This window comes from Biomphalaria glabrata, chromosome 4 (genome assembly GCF_947242115.1).
Source record: "Biomphalaria glabrata chromosome 4, xgBioGlab47.1, whole genome shotgun sequence".
NCBI classification, from domain to species: Eukaryota; Metazoa; Mollusca; class Gastropoda; family Planorbidae; genus Biomphalaria; species Biomphalaria glabrata.
In genome coordinates this window covers 24075436-24099921 of record NC_074714.1, presented here as the reverse complement: position 1 = coordinate 24099921, position 24486 = coordinate 24075436, and the positions used below count along the sequence as shown (strand labels likewise).

The 24486-nt window shown below is 34.7% G+C and overlaps 1 protein-coding gene across 6 annotated transcripts in view; it reads right to left on the bottom strand.

Moving 5' to 3' along the window:
• Positions 1-24486, bottom strand: part of LOC106053972 (uncharacterized) — an 80931-nt gene that overhangs the window by 22526 nt on the left and 33919 nt on the right. Inside the window, exon 2 of one of the 6 annotated variants that reach the window (XM_056026574.1) lies at positions 22826-22916. The exons of 3 other annotated variants lie outside the window; for them this stretch is intronic. The gene's annotated coding sequence lies outside the window, so the exon portion shown is untranslated. Of the gene's footprint in view, positions 1-3447; positions 4190-20347; positions 20499-22825; positions 22917-24486 lie in introns of those variants that run through there. 2 more of the 6 variants (XM_056026576.1, XM_056026578.1) reach the window with 2 other exon arrangements.

Below are 24486 nucleotides of genomic sequence, written 5' to 3'. Positions count from 1 at the left end.
CTCCTGAAATTAGACCGACTATGGCAATATCATCAGACAATTTAATGAGTTTAACTGAGTCATAGATGCTTCTTATGTCATTAGTGTAAAGAGTGTGTAGTACAGGAGAAAGTACACAACCTTGTGGAGCACCCGTACATAGTACTCGAGTTGACGATTTGGTGTTGTTGACTTTAACATACTGGGGCCGTTGGGTTAAAAAGTTTAGAACCCATGCTTGTAAGTAAAGGCTTACATTTAAGTTACTCAGTTTGTTTATCATTAGATATGGCTGTATGGTATTGAAAGCTGAGGAGAAATCTACGAAGAGGACTCGTGCATATGTTTTATTAAGATTGGTCAAGCGGTTTCTATTTCTATCCGGGACATACATACATACATACATACATACATACATACATACATACATACATACATACATACATACATACATACATACATACATACATACGCCAAACTTTATGCTTTATATAATAGATAATTTGTTTACGTTATAAGATTTTGTGTTTTTTTAGATATGGTATTTACAATTTGATGTTGTGTGCACAAATTATTTAGACCTATTATGTTACGTTTATACCCATATTGTGTGTTAAAATTAACTGATTAGTGTACAAATATCAGGTGACCGAGCCTCGCTCGGATGAATAATTTGTGAAGGAAGGATATATACCCGAAGTAATTTTGGGAATATTGTTGTAATTACGAAAATGAACGATCGGGTAAAGACTCAATCCAAAGAGTTGCTTTTTCGTTCTGTCAGTTCTCAATGTAATTGTACATGGCGATTTGAATAGAAAGTCCCCCCAACAGTAGGCCTATAGAAAACCACAGCTCACGTCTTAACGTTTTACATTGCTTCTTTCGCGTAAAACTATTGGGCTATTGTTGTAATTACGAAAATGAACGATCAGATAAAGACTACTAATCTGAAGAGTTGCTTTAGTGTTCTGTTAGTTCTAAATGTAATTGCACATGGCGATCAAATATAAAGTCTCTTAAGTCCTCCTACGGTCTAGACAAACCACAGCTCACATCCGTCTTATAGTTTTACAATCCATCTTTTGCGTAAAACTATTGTAGGCCTACTATTATTGGCTTGGAAGAAAGTCTTTGCAGTGTTACTTCTCAGATGGTAACGTTCAGACATTTAATTATGGAATTAGTATATATTCATTATGGCTTTAGTACGAAACATCAAGTGACGCAAATCTCTACGTTATAGGGTAAAACAGGCACTTTGTGACAAAGTAAAATGGCAAATTTTTTCTTAATAGACTTAAATCATTGCATTAGTTTTCTAAAGAAACGTTTCCGTGGGGCACCTCTGTTACGCCGAAAAATATGTTCGTCCCCCATACGGGATACGTACCCTGCCCAGCCTGTCTGTCGGACTATAAGAAGTTCATACCGGCTTTTGTCATCCATCCATCCATCCCAGTGGTGCTACAGCCCGTGGAGGGATATGGCCTGCTTTTACAGATCTCTCCATTCAGATCTCTCCTGGGCTTTCCGTCAACACGCCCTAACTCCAAGCTTTTTACCGAGGTTTATAATTAAATCAAAAGAGGCTGCAGCGTACGCAAACTCGTTGACCGCTAGATGGATATCATGTTTAGTGTGAGCAAGTAAGGCGCAGAGAAGCTGTGTTATGACCATTTCCTTTGTTTTGGTACAGGACAGTAGACACCGAAGCATGAACACATGGTAATAACTCACCAGCAAAATAATAATAAGGCTTGTCTTCGAGTCCGAAAATCAATGAGGATTGCAGCTGTGACCTACATATTTTGCCACAGACAGGGCAAGCATAACCATTGTCCGCGGTGATCGATTAAGATTTTCTTTTAGCGTCTGCGTCTGTCATCGGCAGCAGATTTTAGTTTGGTCTCAAATGTGTATCCGCGTCCTTTGTATAGATGGAATTCTTTAAGTCCGACAGTTACGCAGGACAGAGCAGTATCCTGTATGGGAGACGAATCTCAGACGAACGTATGCCAAAGGCAGTCTTTTTTGGTGAGCTAAAAAGTGGTCGACGTAACACCGTAACGCTTAAAAGACCAGTTTAGGCGCCAACTTGCCTTAGCACAGAACGAGACAGCTGGAGGTCACCAGCAAAATAAACAACAATGTAAAAGGTATCTACACCACTCTACGCAATTAAAGAGTAAACAATTTATTAAGCGCTTAAAACACAATAACTAATCATACATCGGCACATTTAATTTCATTACTTTTCTTTCATAGTTCTATAATAAATCAATCTACAGTAAGATGGTGCGCAAATGTTTAATTAGGTCTAATGGTTCTTTAAAACTCGTTCTTATTTGCAAAGAAATATTTTAGTGTACTGCGATAAACCTAGTGACGTAAGCAGCGTTTTTCCCGTTTACGTCATAGGAAATTTTCATTCATAGAACATTCTAGCCAAAATTAATTTTTCGATAATGAGGCATTTTCAAACCGATATAACGGTCGACCTCGAGTTTTCCCGATGTGGCCAATGAGTTGAGAATTTTTTTCTCACTAATATGCACATACCTTGAAATTTTAAAGAAAATCGTTAGAGCCGTTTTTGAAATAAAATTTATATATATATAAATATATATACATACATACATACATACAAGAATTGCTCGCTTAAGAGTATAGGATAAACAGATCTAATTCGGCCAACGAGTTGTGTCCGTTATGTATTTCTGGATCGATAGGATGGCTGCCTGGTCGTGCGGTTTGCGCGCTGGACTGTCTTTCGGATTTATCGATGGTCGAGGGTTCAAACCCTGCCCACTCCCATCCCCGTCGTCCTACGGGAGGTTTGGACTAGGAAGTAAACTATCTTCAACTATGAAGTAACATTCGAAACAGGAAAACATTTTACAAACATTTTTCTGATGTGCCAAACCCACCATAAATATATGCAATTATTTTTCATTGCATCAAGTCCCTTCAAGTGTAGCCTAGAATAGGTTCTATCTGGGTTTAGTGGAACGATATAGACCCCTCCATTGTCATCTAGGGGGTCTCAGGAAGGTTATAAATTTGCCCAGCTGGGTCCGGGGCACATGAAGTGTCTACTATGCAAAATCCTCCTTCACTTTTACCTATCCCTTGGTCTGACCTCTTTCTCCATTCCCCTCTGTCTTTCGCCTTTGATAGAATCTTTTCTAGTGGAAAGCGTGATCGAGAGGCAATGTATTCTTGAAATTAGCTTGGCTTGGTTACCTATAAAGGGGGATCGAGGTTCGACACCCGACTCGAGCAGAGTTGTCTTTACTGAGCGCCTAAAGGCAGCAAGGAAAACCTTCTCCCAGATACCCCTTTCCGCGCCCCCCTCGACCCCACTGATCCACTAATGAGATTGGACCATAGCGCTCTGAGCATACTATTAACATGAAAGTAACGCTATATAAATACTATAATAATAATAATAATAACAGGCCCTACCATTTGTTTATGTTGTCTTCCCATAGCTTCCTCTATCTGCCTCTTCTTCTTTTTCCTAATACTGTTCCCTCAAGGAAGGTTTTTGAGAGCCCTTGTGCTATGGCCATGAAGTTTTAGTTTGCATTTTTTTACAGTAGTTAGCACTTATCAGGTTATCGAGGAGTCCAATTGCTGTGCTAATCCTGTCTCTAATGTGATGTGATGCGGTCTTAGTAGGTAATATCTAGAATCTTTCTGTTGTATTCTAATTCCGTTGCTAGAATCCACCTCTCTAGCTCTGCAGTAAGTCTCCAAGATTCTCAAGCATGTAGGAATGTGGCCGTGACCAGGAAGCGCATAAGTCTGATTTTAGTGTCGAGAACTATTCATCGTGTGTTTCCATATTGTTTTGAGTTCGGCAAATGCTGCTGTGCAGTTATGGCCAGTAGTTTAGATTTGGTCCCTTCATCTGAGACAATAACTCCGAGGTATTTGAAACTTCTGAAACTTGTCAGCTTGTCAACTCCAAATTTGATATTCCCTTTAAAGCTACTGGTCATAATTTGTGTGTTTTTTTTCGACATTGATATGCATACCATATGCTGCTTATATTTTGTCTATGCGCATCATCAAGTTAGCTATAAATACTGTAATATACAATGTATATTTCCACTAATTTAATTCTAGAATTCCAGTTAATGTTTTCAACATAAGCGGATGGGGTGCGCATACTGTTCCTGGAGGTCTATTTATTTATTCAGCTCTTTATACTGAATACATGCGGAAATTCCCACTAACGCTCGTTATAGTCAATATCAGGTGACCGAGCCTCGCTCGGATGAATAATTTGTTAAGGAAGGATATATACCCGAAGTCATTTTGAGAATATTTTTGTACCAGGTGGCCAAACCTCGCTCTGTTAAATAATTTCGGAAGGTTATATACCCGAAGTCATTTTGGGAATATTCTTGTAATTACGAAAATGAACGATCGGATAAAGACTACTGAAGAGTTGTTTTAGTGTTCTGTTAGTTCTAATTGTAGGCCTAATTGAACATGTCGATTAAATTTAAAGTCTTTTAAGTCCTCCTACAGTCTAGACAAACTACAGCTCAAGTCCGTCTTAAAGTTTTGCAATCCATCTTTTGCGTAAAACTATTGTAGGCTTACTAGTATTGGCTTGGAGAAAGTCTTTGCAGTGTAACTTCTCTACGTTATAGGGTAAAACATGCACTTAGTGACAAAGTAAAATGGCGCATTTTTTCTTATTAGACTTAAATCATTGCATTAGTTTTCTAAAGAAACGTTTCCATAGGGCACCTCTATTACGCCGAATAATATGCTCGTTACCCATACGGGATACGTGCCCTGCCCAAGCCTGACTGTCGGACTATAAGAAGTTCATACCGGCTTTTGCCATCCATCCATTCCAGTGGTGCTATGACCTGCTTTTACACATCCCTCCATTCAGAACTCTCCTGGGCTTTCCGTCAACACGCCCTAACACCAAGCTTTTGACCGAGGTTTATAGTTCAACCAAAAGAGACTGCAGCGTACGCAAACTCGTTGACCGCTAGATGGATATCATGTTTAGTGTGATCAAGTAAGGCGTAGAGAAGCTTTGTTATGACCATTTCCTTTGTTTTGGTACAGGACAGTAGACACCGAAGCATGAACACATGGTAATAATTCACCAGCAAAATAATAATAATAATAAGGCTTGTCTTAGAGTCCGAAAATTAATGAGGATTGCAGCTGTGACCTACATATCTTGCCACATCCAAGGCAAGCATAACCATTGTCCGCGGTGCTCGATTAAGATTTTCTTTTAGCGTCTGCGTCTGTCCTCGGCAGCAAATTTTATTTTGGTCTCAAATGTGTATCCGCGGCCTTTGTATAGAGGGAATTCTTTAAGTCCGAAAGTTACGCTGGACAGAGCAGTATCCTGTATGGGAGACGAATCTCAGACGAACGCATGCCAAAGGCAGTTTTTTTTTGTGAGCTAAAAAGTGGTCGACGTAAAACCGAAACGCTTAAAACACCAGCTTATGGCGCAAACTTGACTTAGCTGACATAGAAGAGAGCACATGGTTGCATGCAACCTCAGAACGAGACAGCTGGAGGTCACCAGCAAAATAAACAACAAAGTAAAAGGTATCTACACCGCTCTACACAATTAAAGTGTAAACAATTTATTAAGCACTTTAAACACAATAATTAATCATACATCGGCACATTTAATTTCATTACTTTTCTTTCATAGTTCAAATAATAAATCAATCTACAGTAAGATGGTGCGCAAATGTTTAATTAGGTCTATTGATTCTTTAAAACTCGTTCTTGTTTGCAAAGAAATATTTTAGTGTACTGCGGTAAGCTTAGTGACGTAAGCACCGTTTTTCCCGTTTACGTCATGGAAAATTTTCATTCATAAAACATTCTAGCCAAAATTAATTTTTCGATAATGAGGCATTTTCAAACCGATATAACGGTCGATCTCGAGTTTTCCCAATGTGGCCAATGAGTTGAGAATTTTTTTCTCACTATTATGCACATACCGTGAAATTTTAAAGAAAATCGTTAGAGCCGTTTTTGAAATAAAATATATATATATATATATATATATATATATATATATATATATATATATATATATATATATATATATATATATATATATATATATATATATATATATAAATATATATACATACATACAAGAATTGCTCGCTTAAGAGTATAGGATTATGCTTAGTCGGAAATAAGATTCCCAAGTCAATACAATAAGTTTGAAGTAAACACAAAGCCGAAATATCGGGACATTCCATCACCGGTAGTTACAAATAGTGTCCTTATGATTCAGTAGCTAGACTTAGATGGTGATGAGTAATGTAGGATTGAACATCCTCTATTAAAGGTGATGACTTGAGCAATGAGATCACGCTGATGAGTTGATTCTAGGAATGAATGCTTATGACACACTTAGAGAAACAGAAACAGGGAGAGATGAACACAGAGAGAAAGGTAGATAGCCAGAGCTAGGGCCGGTCCTAGCAATTGCAGGGCCCTATGAGAAACTGATTGCGCGGGGCCTAGTCTGTGTGGGAATAAGGAATAAGTGAAAATTAAGATTTTGTATTTAAAAAAAATCGACTTTACTAAGTAAAAAATTGCGATCTGTACTTTACGAACCTTGTAACCAATGGCATATTTATATGCTAGTGACTATATAAGTAAATTAAGTATTGGAACTTCCGATTAAGGTATAAATTCGCCCGGATATTACATGAAAGCTGACAATGCCTTTTGTCCTTTTATCACGCGTAGGATTGTCATTTTCAGCAATTAGTGACACCAACAAATGATAATTTTGTCTATTTTTCTGGAGATTTAAAAGAGTTTTCAGATTTTAATAAATTCAGATTTCCAGGAGTTTTTCGTATATATTTTGCAATTTAATAATTACACCCTGAATAAGCGCGGGGCCTATGAAAGCGCGGGGCCCACTGCGACCGCATAGGTTGCAGTGGCCTAAGACCGGCCTGGCCAGAGCTAGGTAGATATTCAAAGAAAAGTATATATAGAGAGAAAGGTAGATAGAGCCAAAGCTAGGTAGATATTCAAAGAGAAGTATATATAGAGAGAAGGTAGATAGCCAGAGCTAGGTAGATATTCAAAGAGAAGTATATATAGAGAGAAGGTAGATAGCCAGAGCTAGGTAGATATTCAAAGAGAAGTATATATAGAGAGAAAGGTAGATAGAGCCAGAGCTAGGTAGATATTCAAAGAGAAGTATATATAGAGAGAAAGGTAAATAGCCAGAGCTAGGTAGATATTCAAAGAGAAGTATATATAGAGAAAAAGGTAGATAGAGCCAGAGCTAGGTAGATATTCAAAGAGAAGTATATATAGAGAGAAAGGTAGATAGCCAGAGCTAGGTAGATATTCAAAGAGAAGTATATATAGAGAGAAAGGTAGATAGAGCCAGAGCTAGGTAGATATTCAAAGAGAAGTATATATAGAGAAAGAGGTAGATAGAGCCAGAGCTAGGTAGATATTCAAAGAGAAGTATATATAGAGAAAGAGGTAGATAGAGCCAGAGCTAGGTAGATATTCAAAGAGAAGTATATATAGAGAGTGTTGATGGTCTATTTTGTTGATGAGTATATATATGTTACTGGTGCATGCGAGTCCATAAGACACAACAACAGAATGAATCAAGAATATACTTAATAACGCAGGCTGATAACTTCAACAATTTAATAAACAATAAAAAGGGCACAGTCCTCTGTCGTCGCTAGCCTAGCGTCGTCCTCTTAGGCGTCTTGTCCGTTATTCTTCTTGTTCATCAACCTACTCTGTTCTTACTCGTCACATTACTTAGGAAAAACCCGATTCACATCAACTTCTACGCATCTTGTGTCATTACATATTTCCTCCCCCCTTTATCAAAAAAAAAATTTTGTCAATTTTTTTTTTTCAGTCTAAAACACTATCCCTACTGTCATGTCTGTACAATATATATGGCCAAAATTTTGGGGAAAGACAAAACAAACATATATCTTGATCTTGATGGACATCATCATATCACACCAAACCCCTCCTGTCAGACAAAATGTAATATTTGTGTCAAAACAACTTTCCAAATTATTCTACCTAACTTTTTTGTTGGGTACCAATAAGTATATTTTCTCTCCACTTACCATTTCCAAACTGACCTAGCCTTTTACTAATGGATGATAATGATTATATAAAAAAATAATGACTGTAGATGATCATACTTACTTTAATTTACACCTTTGACTTCAATTATTGAAATTTTATAATTATCTCCCTTGATTTAATAAAATTCCCAATTTATATTTTACTGAGTTATCTTCCTTTAAAGGAAATAAAATATATATATAGTCCATATATAAACAACTTATTCATACTCATTGACTAGAACATATACATATATATACATGCATAAACAAATCAAAATGAATAATCATTATTTACAACAGTTTATCTCACTGTAACTCTTGACAACATGTCAGCTACAATATTAATTTCTCCCCTAATAGCCTCCAATTGAAAATTATATTCTTGTAAAATTAGAAACCACCTGTATAATCTACCATTTTTAATACTTTTTTCTTGCATAAACTTAAGAGGCCTGTGATCAGATAACAATATGAATTTGTTTCCCAGTAAATAGCTTTCCAACTTAGTTACAACCCAAACAACAGCTAAAGCCTCCTTCTCTATGACACTGTATCTCTTCTCAGTATCAGATAATTTCCTACTTACATAAATTATTGGGTGTAATTTATCATACTGTTGCATCAAACAACCTCCTATAGCACTACCAGAAGCATCAGTAGTGACATAGAATATTTTAGAAACATCTGGTAATCTCAATATCAAATTTGTAGAAAAAATATGCTTAACTTTCTCTATAGCTTCTATACACTTTCTATTACAAGTCACTTTTCTAGGCTGTCCTTTCTTTAATAACTGGTTTAATGGATCAACTATCTCTGCTAAATTTGGTATGTATTTTCTATAATAGTTTATCATCCCTAGTATTGATTTAATCTGTTTTTGTGTTGTTGGTATTTCTATTTCTAATATCTTCTTTACATTATCTTCAATGAGACTGATAGTATTATTTTTAACTCTATGTCCTAAAAATGTGATTTCTTCTAAGCCTATCTCTACCTTTTCTGCTTGAACTGTTAGACCATTTTGTTTAATTAACTCAAATATCTCCCTAATTCCTTTTAAATGTTCTTTCCAATCCTCATGAAAAATGCATATATCATCTAAGTAACAGATTACATTTTTTTTATGACCTATAACCGACATCATCATCCTATTAAAGGTAGCTGGAGCATTTATAAGCCCAAAGCTCATAAAGTTCCATTGGAATACTCCATAAGGAGTGATAAATGCAGTATAAGGTTTAGCTCTATTGGTTAAAGAAATTTGCCAATATCCTTTTGTCAGATCCAATTTTGTAAATACTTTAGCATTGGACAATTTGTGTAATATGTCATCAATGTTAGGCATAGGGTAAGGATCAAATTCAGTTATCTTATTTAACTGTCTATAATCTATGCATAACCTTATATCCCCATTCTTTTTCTTTGCTATAACTATTGGTGAAGCATAAGCTGAATTGGATGGTTCTATTATTCCTAGTTTTAATAAGTTGTCTATTTCATCTTTAACTTTTCCCTGTAAGTGTAATGGAATCCTATAAGGCTTCATGAAAATAGGTTTGTCACTATTTAACTTTATGTCATGCTTTATGATATTTGTTTTTCCTGGCAAACTGGAAAAAATTTCTTTAAAATCACTGATTACATTTATTATGTCTTTTGTTTTTTCTGGAGATAAATTTTCTAAATTCAGTTTTTCCCATGTTTGGTTATCTTTAGTTTCTAGTATAGGAATATTTTTAATATCATTTTCATTAGTTTCCTCATTGATTAAAACAATTAAACATTCATCTACTTGATTTTCATTTTCCACAGTTTCTGTATCTAACTTTTGAGTTTGATTTTCATTGTTTACTTCTGTATCCAAATTTTGAAATTGATTTTCATTTCTCTCATTGTATAACTTCAAATTATTTATATGATATGTTTTTATTTTTCCATTCATATTAATCTTATAGTTTACTTCACTTGTTTTATTTGTAACAACAAATGGACCCTTCCACTGTTTTCCTAATTTGTTTTTTAAGTCAATTACCAAAAGTAATACCTTGTCTCCTACCTCCAATGTTCTTAATTTTCCTTTTTCATTTAAGTTCTCATGTACTGTTTCTTTATATTTCATGTTATTCTCAAAAGCTTCCGCCCATATTTGTTTTAAATCTAATGCTGTTTCATTGTCATTTTCCTTTTCTATTTTATGTAAGATCAAACTTTCTTTAAAAATTTGTATTTCATCCCTAGGTTTCCTTCCATGCACTAACTCATATGGTGAAAATTGAGTTGCCTCATGAATATTATTTCTAATAGAAAATAGAACAAAATTAATATAGTGATCCCAGTTTTTCTGATTATTTTCTACAATTTTAGCTAAGGATCTTTTTATAACACCGTTTAGGCGTTCACAATGCCCGTTGGCTTCCGGGTGGAATGGCGATGATTTAATGTGTTCAATACCATATTTTAATATCCATCTTTTAAATAACTCAGATGTAAACATAGAAGCATTGTCTGATAGTAATGTTTTTGGTATCCCATGTCTGACTATGAACTTTTGATCTAAAGCATTAATAATATTTTCTGTGTCTATATTGGATAATACCACTGCTTCAGGATATCTACTGAACATGTCTACTATTGTCAATATGTACTTATTATTATGTTCTGTTTTAGTTAAAGGTCCTATGATGTCTATTGCTATTTTTTGAAATGGTTTATTTGGTTCATCCATTGACTGTAATGGAGCTTTACCTAATTTACCCTTAAGTCCCCTTCTTTGACACATATCACATGATCTTATGTATTTTGATATAGTTCCTTTCATTTTAGGCCAAAATACTTGAGTTGCTAAATTTCTAAAACATTTCTTTATACCTCTATGTCCACTTAAATTACTGTCATGTGACAAAATCATGACATCCTTCCAATACTTTTGTGGTAAGACTAATTGTTTTATTTCTCTATCATTTATTTTTGTTTTTCTAAATAGTATTCCTTCTTCTATGACATATTTCTCCATTGGGTTATTATTTCTCCTGTCACTAATTCTGTCATATGTTTTCCCAATGATGTTATCTTGTTTTTGTTCTTGAGCCAATTTGTTTATTCCTTTCAATTCTTCTGTTTTCATTTCTTCAGTTCCATCTTTCTGTTTTTCTGCTTGCGTTTCGTCTTGTTTTTGACCTTGTATTTCAACTTCTTTCTCTTTATCTTCTTCACCATTAACTATTTCATCATTCATATCAATAAGTTCCTGAGTTTCTTGTTTTGGCTTGTTCTTAGATCTGGTTATTACCATATTACTAATGTAATTATCTGTTTCAGTATTCCTATTCTGCTGTAACCTTTCATATTTCTTTTCCCATGCTTCAATTTCCTGTCTTGAACATTCCTTCAAACCTGTTAGGTTTCCAATTAACATATCATGTCTCATGTTAGGCATGGCTACTCCCTCACAATGGCCAGTGTAAAAAGGTGTCTCAATAAACACTTTAAATACTTTAAATTCCTTTATACTGCCATCTGCCAACTCCACTTTCCTTGTATATCCCCTATAATATTGCGCCTCAATGAGATCAGCCCGAACCACGAGTGTGTTACAGCCACTATCTCGGATTGCCTTTATTGGAACATTGTTAATAAAAGCTGGGTAGAAAGCAAAATTGTTTTTATTTTCCCTAACAAAAAACACTCTGTCAGAATCTCTATTTTTATATTCCCTGCTTTTACTCCTATTGTATGTGTTATTATTGTAATTGTTGTTGTAATTGCTGTACCTATTCCTACTGTCTGCTCTGTAATTATTTCTACTATCTGTCCTATTGTAATTATGTGTACTACTTGATCTATTATAATTATTCCTACTGTTTGACCTGTTTTGTGTTCCCCTGCATCTCATAGCCATATGTCCTTTTTTCCCACATCTATAACATGTAACATCCCTGTTGTTTGACCTATCTCTACTATTGCTATATCTGAAATGTTGGCTATCCCTACTTCTATTTCTACTTCTTTCATTGTTTTCCTGTGTATATCCCACTAGATCAATATTCTTTTTATCTTTACATGAAAAAAGGTTGTTGGGATAGGCATTTTTATATGTTCTTATTATCTCAGTAACATCATCCAAAACTTTGGGATTCCTTTCTTTGATAAATGATTGTAATTGCGGGTCACACTTAGCTACAAAATTATCAAGTAATATAAAATTTTTTAATCCCTCCAAGGTACTGTCAATCTTCTCAAATCCCAGCCATTTATTAAAATAGTCTTTTTCCAAATTTATAGTGGTTTGTGGTTCTGTCTGATTGGAAGGTGTGTTTTCAAAATATTTTTTTCTGAATGTGCTGGCATTGTGTCCATATGCATTCAGCAATTCCTTTTTTAAAATTTGGTAGCTATTTTGTACAGTATGATTATGGTTTTGACAAATTGTAAGAGCTTGCCCTTGTACAAAGTCTAACAAAATTTGAGACCACTCTTCCTCCCTTATATTGCAATTAACCATTTTAATTTCATATCTCTTTAGGTAGTCTGAAATACAATCTCTAGCCTCCTGAAAGGGTTGTAGTTTTTTCCTCAACCAATGGTTGTTATCACTTGAAATATTAGTGTTGTTTGTGTGATTATTACAATTATTGGTTTCAATGTGATTGTCTGGGGCATTGGTAGTATTAGTATTAGATCTATCATTAGTATTAGTGCTATTAACTTTTTGTTTATTTTGTTCAGCTTCAATTCTCAATTTCTCAAGATCATATTGTAATTTCCTATCTGCTTCTTCTTTTAGTAATTGTGCTTCCCTATCCTTTTCTTTCTCTCTACGCTCTGTTTCTTCTCTTCTTTCTTTATCTATTCTATCTCTCTCTATTGTCACCATTTGCTGCACATAGCTAGTTAGGTCCTTCCCTTTAAGTTCTAGCTGTTTAGCCTCAGCAATAATTTGCTGGCGAAAAGTCTCCATATAATCAAAGTTTGGAGCTGTTGCCATTATGCTTATTTTATTTTAAACAATGTCTCAATATAGTTTTGATATGGCCTCCCTATTGGCCTAAATATCCCAATTTAGTTTTCACAAAAACTCACTTTCAAATACTTCTTGTAATATATATATATATTTATATATTTAAATACCTTTGCTCAATGTTATATCAAGAAATATTACCTCAGTGGACTTACTCACAGCCACAATACTTGAATACAACTCAAAATTTTATATCACCTTAATTCAGTGGACTTACTTTAGACCACATAAACAAATATCAATACCTCAATACTTAATTCAATGGACTTACTTCTTGCCAATAAATACCCCTAGGACTATTCTAGTCACTAGTCTAGATTCAATACAACTTCAATACAACTTCAAATAGATAAATCAATATTATACCTCCAACAGTAAATCACAATCCAGTGATACTGACAAAAAATTTTATTCTGACCAATTAGACTGTGTTTAAACACATCTATAAAATAATGTCAACCGATTAATCAGGACAAAAGATCTCTATATATAAATAATTACTCCATAGACTCAGTTGTCCTCAGGATAAAATAGATCTAAAGCTCTCATAGGTATAACAATTTAGTTAATACCTGGAAACAATCTAGAATTTATAATCTAGATTAAACGTGGCTTACCTTATCTACTTAAGATAAAATTACTAATATATAATAAGAATAATGTAAAATAAACGTAATAAGACACAAAAAAAATAAATCTATTCTAATGAGATGAGACTTTTTAGAGGAAGTATACACTGAAAGAGACAAATAAAGATAACTTCACTTGACTTCTAAAAAAAATAAAATGTACGTGGATACGAACAAAACAAGACAATCTAAACAATCATCGAGACTTTATTAAATGGAGCAGGTCCACTTTCTAATGTGTCCTATAATGACGCCCTTATCAGGCAACCTGCTCTTAACAAAGATCTACTGTCCCTAATAGACTTAATTTAATAATAATGGAGAGAAAAAATAAACTTATCTTTAGTTAGATCCCCTTTGTTCAGTCCACGGAGCTACAACGGTCAGTTCCACACAAGTTCCCCACTGTCTTAGTCTTAGGCAAGGCAAGGTGTGCTCCCACAGGCTACTCGACAGGCAGTACTGAGTTAGGCCAATCTCTCCTGGTGCTGCCACAGTATGGTACGAATCTCAGATAAAGTCCTCTGGTCAGGTTCCAAGGTTCCGGTTCCACTTGATGATCTGTTGGTGCTGGCTTCTGTCTTCAGGTCAGGAACATAAGTCAATACTGAGACAAGCTGGTGGTGCTGTCTCAAGAGAGGTAAAAAAAAATGACTAAGTCTAACTCTCTCTTTTGATGAATATAAATTAGTCAACTTTACAAGTTGATTAGATGGTCACGCAGTGTGGTAGTAGGGTATACCATCACTCGTGTGTAGATTAGATTGCAAGCTCAGCAACACTGCAACAGTCAATTAATAGCTTGAAAAACAAACCTGACAAGGTGACTCGATCCAACGGTCAGCTTGTAGATACTAGATATGTAGACTCAGATGACTTTCCGTACTCACAATAAACAGATAAACCTGACAAAATGAGGTATCTTCACTCTTGAGGTATATAGGTAGAGGTATACTGACGACGGACTGCCCTAAATCACTTCAACGGACGAAATAGTTCTGGATTCAGACACAATAGATATAGATCTATATAGATCTATATATAGATCCAGGTTCAATCTAAAAATATCTAACCTGGCTGACAAAGCTAGACGCTGGTAACGGTTTCGAATTTTCTCTAATAGAAAGTCTAAATCCACTGGAACAAAGATGCCAAAATCCAGCTGCAGTCCAGATAATTAGCACAGACGTAGGGTAGATCTAGTAGAAATAAACGAATGTTAATCCAGTACTTCTCCAGTGTACTTCGCCAAGTGTAGAATTGTAGATAGATATATCCAGAACACGAAGTTAACTAGATTGTAGATCAAAATGACGCCCTGGCCGTCGTGGGTCGCCACATCTGTTGATGGTCTATTTTGTTGATGAGTATATATATGTTACTGGTGCATGCGAGTCCATATGACACAACAACAGAATGAATCAAGAATATACTTAATAACGCAGGCTGATAACTTCAACAATTTAATAAACAATAAAAAGGGCACAGTCCTCTGTCGTCGCTAGCCTAGCGTCGTCCTCTTAGGCGTCTTGTCCGTTATTCTTCTTGTTCATCAACCTACTCTGTTCTTACTCGTCACATTACTTAGGAAAAACCCGATTCACATCAACTTCTACGCATCTTGTGTCATTACAAGAGAAAGGTAGATAGAGCCAGAGCTAGGTAGATATTCAAAGAGAAGTATATATAGAGAGAAAGGTAGATAGAGCCAGAGCTAGGTAGATATTCAAAGAGAAGTATATATAGAGAGAAAGGTAGATAGAGCCAGAGCTAGGTAGATATTCAAAGAGAAGTATATATAGAGAGAAAGGTAGATAGAGCCAGAGCTAGGTAGATATTCAAAGAGAAGTATATATAGAGAGAAAGGTAGATAGAGCCAGAGCTAGGTAGATATTCAAAGAGAAGTATATATAGAGAGAAAGGTAGATAGAGCCAGAGCTAGGTAGATATTCAAAGAGAAGTATATATAGAGAGAAAGGTAGATAGAGCCAGAGCTAGGTAGATATTCAAAGAGAAGTATATATAGAGAGAAAGGTAGATAGCCAGAGCTAGGTAGATATTCAAAGAGAAGTATATATAGAGAAAAAGGTAGATAGAGCCAGAGCTAGGTAGATATTCAAAGAGAAGTATATATAGAGAGAAAGGTAGATAGAGCCAGAGCTAGGTAGATATTCAAAGCCTGTATGTAGAAAGAGGTAGGTATAGAAAGAGTTAGGTAGACGTAGTAAAAAGTGGACAGAAAAAAGAAACACAGAAATAAGAGTTAGACAAACCTAGATAAACACACCCAAGTAGAGGTAAAGACAAAATGAAAGAGTTGGCATACTAAAAGAGGTCAAATGAGAGAGCGATAGATACACAAATAGATACACAGAATTAGTTCGAAAAAACAATAAGATGTAGAGACCAATAGATTAGAGACATCAAAAGAAGCACTTGCACAGAAAATGATGAATACAAATAAGTAGACTCGCTTACTCGGGACGACAATGAACAACTGGACAAGGTACAAGATTTGTTGACCGAAGAGTGAACTAGTACAAGCAAAGGATCACGATATAAGTGAACTGAAGATAAAGATAGTGAACTGAAGATAAAGATAGTGAACTAAAGATAAAGATAGTGAACTAAAGATAACTATAGTGAGCTGGGGATTGAGACAGTGAACTAAAGATAGAGATAGTGAACTAAAGATAAAGATAGTGAGTTGGAGATTGAGACAGTGAACTAAAGATAAAGATAGTGAGCTGGAGGTTGAGACAGTGAACTAAAGATAGAGATAGTGAACTAAAGATAAAGATAGTGAGTTGGAGATTGAGACAGTGAACTAAAGATAGAGATAGTGAACTAAAGATAAAGATAGTGGGCTGGAGATTGAGACAGTGAACTAAAGATAGAGATAGTGAACTAAAGATAAAGATAGTAAGCTGGAGATTGAGATAGTGAACTAAAGATAAAGATAGTAGGCTAAAGATATATATAGTGAACTAAAGATAGAGATCTTATCTTCTTATCTTATATAATACAGACGTTACTTCAAAAAAGAAGATGATTACGTCCTACGCGTCATGCATTTAGTCATGCATATTAACCAATGACTTAAATTCTGCCAAGTCACTGGTTTTCCTGGCTAGCTCAGGCAACCCATTCCATGCTCTAATAGCACTAGGGAAGAAGGAGTATTTGTACAAATTTGTCCTAGCATATGGGACGAGGAATGTGCCTTTATCTTTGTGTCTTTCAGAGTATTTTATTAAATTTTGTTTTTGTATTTGAAGATTATGGTTCAGTGTTTTATGTATGATTGCTACTTTACTTTTGAGCCTTCTGTCCTGGAGGCTTTCTAAATTTAGTGATTTTACTAAAGGTGTTACTCTAGTCAAATGTGAATATTCGTTTGTTATGAATCGCACTGCTCTATTTTGTGTCTGTTCTAGTTTCTTAATGTTTTCTTGAGTTGAGGGGTCCCAAACAGAGGATGCATATTCTATTATTGGCCTAACCAAGGTTAAATAACATTTTAGTTTTATGTTCTTATTTGATTTATAGAAATTTCTTTTAATAAATCCTAATGCTTTGTTTGATTTTTTTGTAGTTTCATCAATATGTGGATTCCATGACAGTTTTTCATTTATTATAACACCTAGGTATTTTGCGTTTTTAGTCTGTGTTACTGGTTTGCCATGAATAAGATAAGTGGAATTAATTTGTTTTAGTTTTTTTGTTACTCTTAACAACTGACATTTTTCTGGGTGGAAAGACATGCTCCAATTTGATTCCCATTTCTGTAATTCATCTAATTCTCTTTGTAAAATATCTGTGTCTTGTGTTGTTTTTATTGTTCTATATATTATGCAATCGTCTGCAAATAATCTGACTTTTGTTCCTGAACTAATGCAATTTGGTAAATCATTTATGTAAATTAAAAATAGTAGTGGACCCAAGACTGTTCCTTGAGGTACACCTGAGTTTACTGTTATCGGTGTTGATTTAGAGCCATTTATTATTACAGTTTGTTCTCTCCCTATCAGAAAGTCTTTAATCCACTGATGCAGTGAACCATTAATGCCGAAATATTTTAATTTTTTAAGCAAACTATGGTGGTGAACTTTGTCAAAAGCCTTAGAAAAATCTAGTAAGATAGCATCTATTTGTTCACTATTATCTAAACCTTTTGAAAAATCATCAATTAGTCCTATTAGTTGTGTTTCACATGATCTATATTTCCTAAAGCCATGTTGGTATGGTGTGAGGACATTATGTTTGTCTAAGTGGTTTATGATGTTGCTACATATTATGTGTTCTAGGATTTTACATGTGATGCTGGTAAGTGATACTGGTCTGTAGTTTCCTGGGTCAGATTTTTCTCCTTTTTTAAATAGGGGGGTGACATTAGCTTCTTTCCAGTCCTTTGGTACTCTGCCCTGGTTAAGTGAAGCCTGAAAGAGTATTTTGAACACTGGGGCTAGCTCATTACTTAGTTCTTTGAGTAATCTAGCTGGAATACCATCAGGTCCAGAAGCTTTATTTGGTTTGGTGTTGGCTAATAGTTTTTGAATTCCATTTTCTTGTACTACTATATCTTCTATGTTGTCTACTTGGTTCAAATTCAGTAATATGTCTTTGTCTCCTGGGGCTGAGAATGCTGATGCAAAGTATTTGTTTAGAATGTTTGCTTTAGTTTCATTATCATTATGTATTATGTTATGTTCATCTTTTAATGGCGCTACGCCTGTTGTTTCCATTTTCTTAGACTTAATGTATGACCATAGGTTTTTGTTGTTGTCTTTAGATATTACATTGTTTATGTATTCACTCTGCAGCTGTCTGCTTACTTTTTGGGTTAAGTGTTTAATTTTTATATACTTTTTGTAAACTCTTTCTGCATTAGTTTCTTTAAATTTTCTATATAGGTTTTCCTTCTGTTTACAAAGCTTCTTTAGTCTATTATTAAACCAGCATTTATTTATTTTGTTTGATGTGTATTTAGTTGGTATTTGATTTTCTATAATGCTTTTAAGATGGTTTTTAATAAAATTACAGAGGTCATCGACTGGTTGGTTAATGTCTTTTTCTAATAAGAATGTTTGTTGAAAGTTTAATGCAGCTTGGTGTAGTTGTGTTAGGTTACATTTATTCCAGAGTAAGATTTTTCTTTTGGGTTTTGTATTGGCTACTGCTTTTATCTGACTGTGTATTTTTATGATCTCATGGTCTGATAGACCAGGGATAATATCATAATCAACTACTAATCCAGGTCTGTTGGTTAAGAAGAGATCTAATGTGTTGTTTAATCTAGTTGGCTTTTTAATGATTTGATCTAAACTTAGGTTGTGTAAAGTTTCTATGAAAAGCTCATTTATGTCCTTAAGGTTTTGGTGTTTATCTATGGTTAGTGTTTTCCAATTTATATCAGGTAGGTTGAAATCACCCATAATCCAAAAAACTGCATTTTTATTTGTCTCTTTAAGTGTCGTAATCTGATTACATAGTTCCTGCATGTATTCTAAACTAGAATTTGGTGGTCTGTAAATGCTGCCTATTATTAGGGATGTTGAGATAATGATAATGATTTTAAAGATAGAGATAGTGATTTAAAGATAGAGATAGTGATTTAAAGATAGAGATAGTAAACTAAAAATAGAGATAATGAGCTAAAGATAGAGATCTAATGATAGAAGTAATGAACTAAAGATAGAGATAAGGATCTAAAGATAGAGATAATGAGCTAAATATAGAGATAGTAAACTAAAGATATAGTGATCTAAAGATATATAGACAGTTAACATATATATGTATAGTAGATTAAAAACTATTTTGATATGTATGTATAGTAGATTAAACACTATTTTGATATGTATGTATAGTAGATTAAACACTTTTTTCATATTATGTATAGTAGATTTAACACTATTTTGATACTTATGTATAGTAAACACTATTGTGATGAGGGGCGGACTGGCTATATGGGCATTTGGGCTAATGCCCGGTGGACCGGTACTCAAATGGGCCTAAAGGGCCTCATGAATGCCACTATGGCACGCATTAAATTGTTAAAGTTTTTTTTAAATATTCTCATATATAATGGGCTATATGACTGTCATGCTAAAAACACCTTTTACAGTGTAATACTAATTTAATCTAACACATTTTCATAAATAATGTAACAGTCTACATCAGTAGACAGTTCTATTAGTTGGCTTCATCTTTTTAGCGTCTTCAAACATAGCGAATAAAAAGCAACATTAGTCCTATATTTCTTATAAAGATAAAGAGCATGCATACATTTATCGATACATTATAAAAAAAAAAAAAAGATTTTGAGAACAGATGGGCCTATAATTGGAGGCCGATCGTATGATATACAGCTGTATTCTTTAGAAATGCCTGTGCCGATTTTGAATCCAGTCCGCCCCTGATTGCGATATGTATGTATAATAGATTAAACATTATTTTGTTATGTATGCATAGCAGATTTGATAGCGCATAAAAGACACTCCATTTTCGTAACAATACGAACATCTAATGTTAACACAGGATGTTGTGAATGGAAAGAGTATACTTACTTCTGTAGTGGTGACTACTAAAAGCATGTAAATCACAAAATGTGACAAAATATTTCTCAACTAAAAAAAGTGATTACTTTATATAATCTTAAAATAACTTTACAAGGAAGTTTTAAGCAGAACTTTCTTATTGAATGTAATGGGAAAACAAAATTTCCCTGAATGTCTTACTTGGAAGTATTCTGTGTCTAGTTTGAAGGAGAAGTTTAAAATGTCTGTTCTGGGAAGTTTTACCTGACGTAACTGTACAATAGGAAACTACAGCTTAAATAGACATACACGGAGAACGTGTGGCAAAATATGTAGGTCACAGATTGGTTTGCGTGGCCATGTGAAACACTACATTCATTCTTAATATTCGGAATCAAAGAGAATGAGTATCTATATAAATGTGAACTAGATCAGACAAGATTGAAACTTATGTTTTTAGAATGTTACCAAACACAACTAGTTCAAGAAAGAAGGAGCTAGGAACAGATGGTAGGACAAAAAGCACTTCTTCACCAGTCACCATCAAATCTTCAAGAAAGAAGGAGCTAGGAACAGATGGTAGGACAAAAAGCACTTCTTCACCAGTCACCATCAAATCTTTAAGAAAGAAGGAGCTAGGAACAGAAGGTAGGACAAAAAGCACTTCTTCACCAGTCACCATCAAATCTTCAAGAAAGAAGGAGCTAGGAACAGATGGTAGGACAAAAAGCACTTCTTCAGCAGTCACCATCAAATCTTCAAGAAAGAAGGAGCTAGGAACAGATGGTAGGACAAAAAGCACTTCTTCAGCAGTCACCATCAAATCTTCAAGAAAGAAGGAGCTAGGAACAGATGGTAGGACAAAAAGCACTTCTTCACCAGTCACCATCAAATCTTCAAGAAAGAAGGAGCTAGGAACAGATGGTAGGACAAAAAGCACTTCTTCAGCAGTCACCATCATATCTTCAAGAAAGAAGCATAGCCAAGAACAAAGACAATCCAAAATGATTGAAACTTGTTACTCGGGAGGTGTTTCTGTCAATCAATATCAACTAAATGTTGAGTAGACCGTGTAGAGAGCAGTGATAATGAATTGTTTTTATGAGGATTTAATGACTGTAGATTGGAACGAAAAGTTCTGCTTTTTTTTTTTATATCCCCTTGGCCCTTTCTACTTTCTTTACTATGTGAATGTTTGTTGACATGGTGAATGTTTTGTTGACTATACCTGTTGCTGCCCCACATCTCCTAAAGAAACGGGTTAATTTGTTGACTTATTGAGTTCAACTAGCAAACGCAATCGACGACTACTATCTCTCTTTATAATGATGACGTTGTTACTAAATATAAACATTGTACAAAACAGTTCATTTTAGAAGAAAACGACACTTAGTTGTTCCCATTAAAAAAAAACAAACTTGGTGACGCAAAAGAAAAACAGTGCTGAGATAAGAGAGATTACAATCAGCAAACACAAACAAAGAAAATTGAGAGCATAAGATATGGCTTCAACAGCACCCTTCTGTTGGATAGAAGAAAGTCACCAAATACTACAGTAGCAGGGAGCATGTCAAGTGAATGTTCAGAACTGTACTTGGTTCATTAATGCTGATATTTAATTAGAAACAATACTATAGACATTCTTACAGCCAAAAGGGAGGAGGAGAGGGTCGGGGGTATACAGCTCTACCCAGACCCCTAGCATGCAAAGTTGGGGTGTCTACTGTCAGGGTAGAACATATTCTCGAGTACAAAAAAGAAAGTCCGAAAGAATGAAGGGTCAGAATGAAATGAAGATTTATTATGTATATTATGTATATGTGTGTGTCTTTGTTGGGAAAGAAAAAAATCCCCCCAACCCAACCTCCGAAAAAAAAATTCTGGCTACGCCCATGAGCCAACACTAAGTGAATTAACCCAATGGTTTAAAAAGTATTAGTGTTTATCCCGAGTGGTAAAAGAAGTCGGCCCACTAGACATTTGTAAGATCTATGCCAAGTAGGCCTAATTTCATTCAGAATTGAAAAGCAGATGAACAGTCAGAGAGTATTAATACAATTATTTTTATGGCAGAGAATATGAAAGGAAAAAAAAAGAAGGGGGGGGTAATTCACACTCGAATTTACGAACCGTTTCAATTCATGTCACAGATACGAGCCATGGAAATGTATGGTGGAGCATATACTTACTATTTCTATTATTATTAATGCAAAAGACTACAACTTATAGTCCATGATAAAAAACATAACAATGTATAACCTGGGAATAAAACAACGAACAAAGTATATATATATACAAGTAAAAGATTCTCTTTTAGACATTGCAATCAATAGGGCAGTCATTTAATGGCAGACTGTGAACGAGGGTGTGGTCAATGTAACAATACTAATCAACAACGAGACAGCAACTACCAGATCACGCAACTCACAAACAGTCATTATCTAAGCACCTAATTGCACTCCAAGCCGTAAACACAGCAAAGTGTTGATGTGTTAGTGAACGAATTACCTGGAATTCGATTCGCTCGACTGATTTCCCAGGTCACTTTATGTCACAGTCGGTAGCAATTTCATCTTACTTGTAAAAGATCAAAGTCAGGCTGGTTAATATCAAGTGTAGCCACAGAGTTGAGTGCATGACAAAAGTGAAAAAGTCAAGATGTCATGTCAATTTTTCAAGACATTTAGATCTATGGAAATTATAAACTGGAAATTGGTTTAGTATGCACAATTATTTCAAAGTTGATCGACGATGAACAAACTGATCAGTTATTTTATGTATTCATCTAGAAAATAGAAATAATCATCTTTACAAGACTTTTCTTGCTTCAAAATCTTTCGAAATAATAATTTAAACAAAAAATAAAATCCAGTAGACATATACTAGTTATCGGTCACACAAAGGCACAGCTTTTCCAGTCTAACCAGTTCTCCACAGTACGAGATTTCTTCTCATCTTTCTACTACAGCTGTTGTACAGCTCTTCTGTAGAAGGACCTATTTCTCTAAGGTATCAAAACAGAACCTAGATGTGATACAGCTTTTCAAACATAAATTTTCCCTTTTGCATCGAACATGCATTTTATGTTAAGTGTCTTGAAGTGGACACCAAAGAGCAGTCACGTTCCAAGTGGGTTTACTCGTTCTATGCTTGGGTCAAAGGTCAAGGCAAATGTATAGAGTTATTAAACTTCACATTTTCTCATACCTAGATACACATATTGAGATTTATTGAAGGATTTACTATTACATAGGCTATATAGTAGTCTGGATTGATGGATGGTTGGATGGATGGATGAATGGATGGATGAATGGATGGATAGATTCTATAGTAGAGTATTTTTGTTTAATAAGTTTAAAAAAATACTCTTTTGAACAGCGCTAACAATAATGCCCCTTCTTATGTATGTGATCATTCTTCATAAGGGATTTCCCGATAGGCTAAAAAAAATTTCTTCTTCTTCATATCTCAAAGACGTCAATTGACGATTTGCCAGGGGTCGCTTAAGACCATCGAAACTATTGGATTGTTATTGCCTACTCTTCTATTGCTGTATGTGTGTGTGTCGGGGGGGGGGGGTCGCGGCAGATTGGGGGATTGTAAAAAGTGGTCGCCGAGCTTAAAAGATTGAGAACCGCTGTTCTAAAGGATAATGAAAGACTTATTAATAGACGAGCTCTTATCACTTAGAATAACAATAGTGAACGTAACCTGTCTTTGAGTATGTGATAAACACACACACACACACACACGCACAACAGAGCTGTAGTTGATAAGAACGTTCCTTACTAAAAGGCTGTTTTGCTTCTTTATACAAGGGAAATAATTAGGTTGCCTTCATGCCCTAAAAGAACAGTGCTAGGGCTCTGTTAATTACACTAGGACTTAAGATCTAGTTAGTGGATTATTACATTTGTATTTATATTCTGACTCTATGAATCGATTTCTAAAAGATTAAAGTAATCAATCATAAACTATTAAATACATAAAAATAGCTCACAACATCATTAATATATGGCCTACATGGAAACCAAATTACTAAAATGTCACATGAACTTAATTCATACACAATTACACATTTTAAAAAATCTCTTATGTTGAAGCTAATACCATCTGAGCTAGAAATATATCAACAATTCTCCATTTTAGAGTTTTACAAAATTTACAAT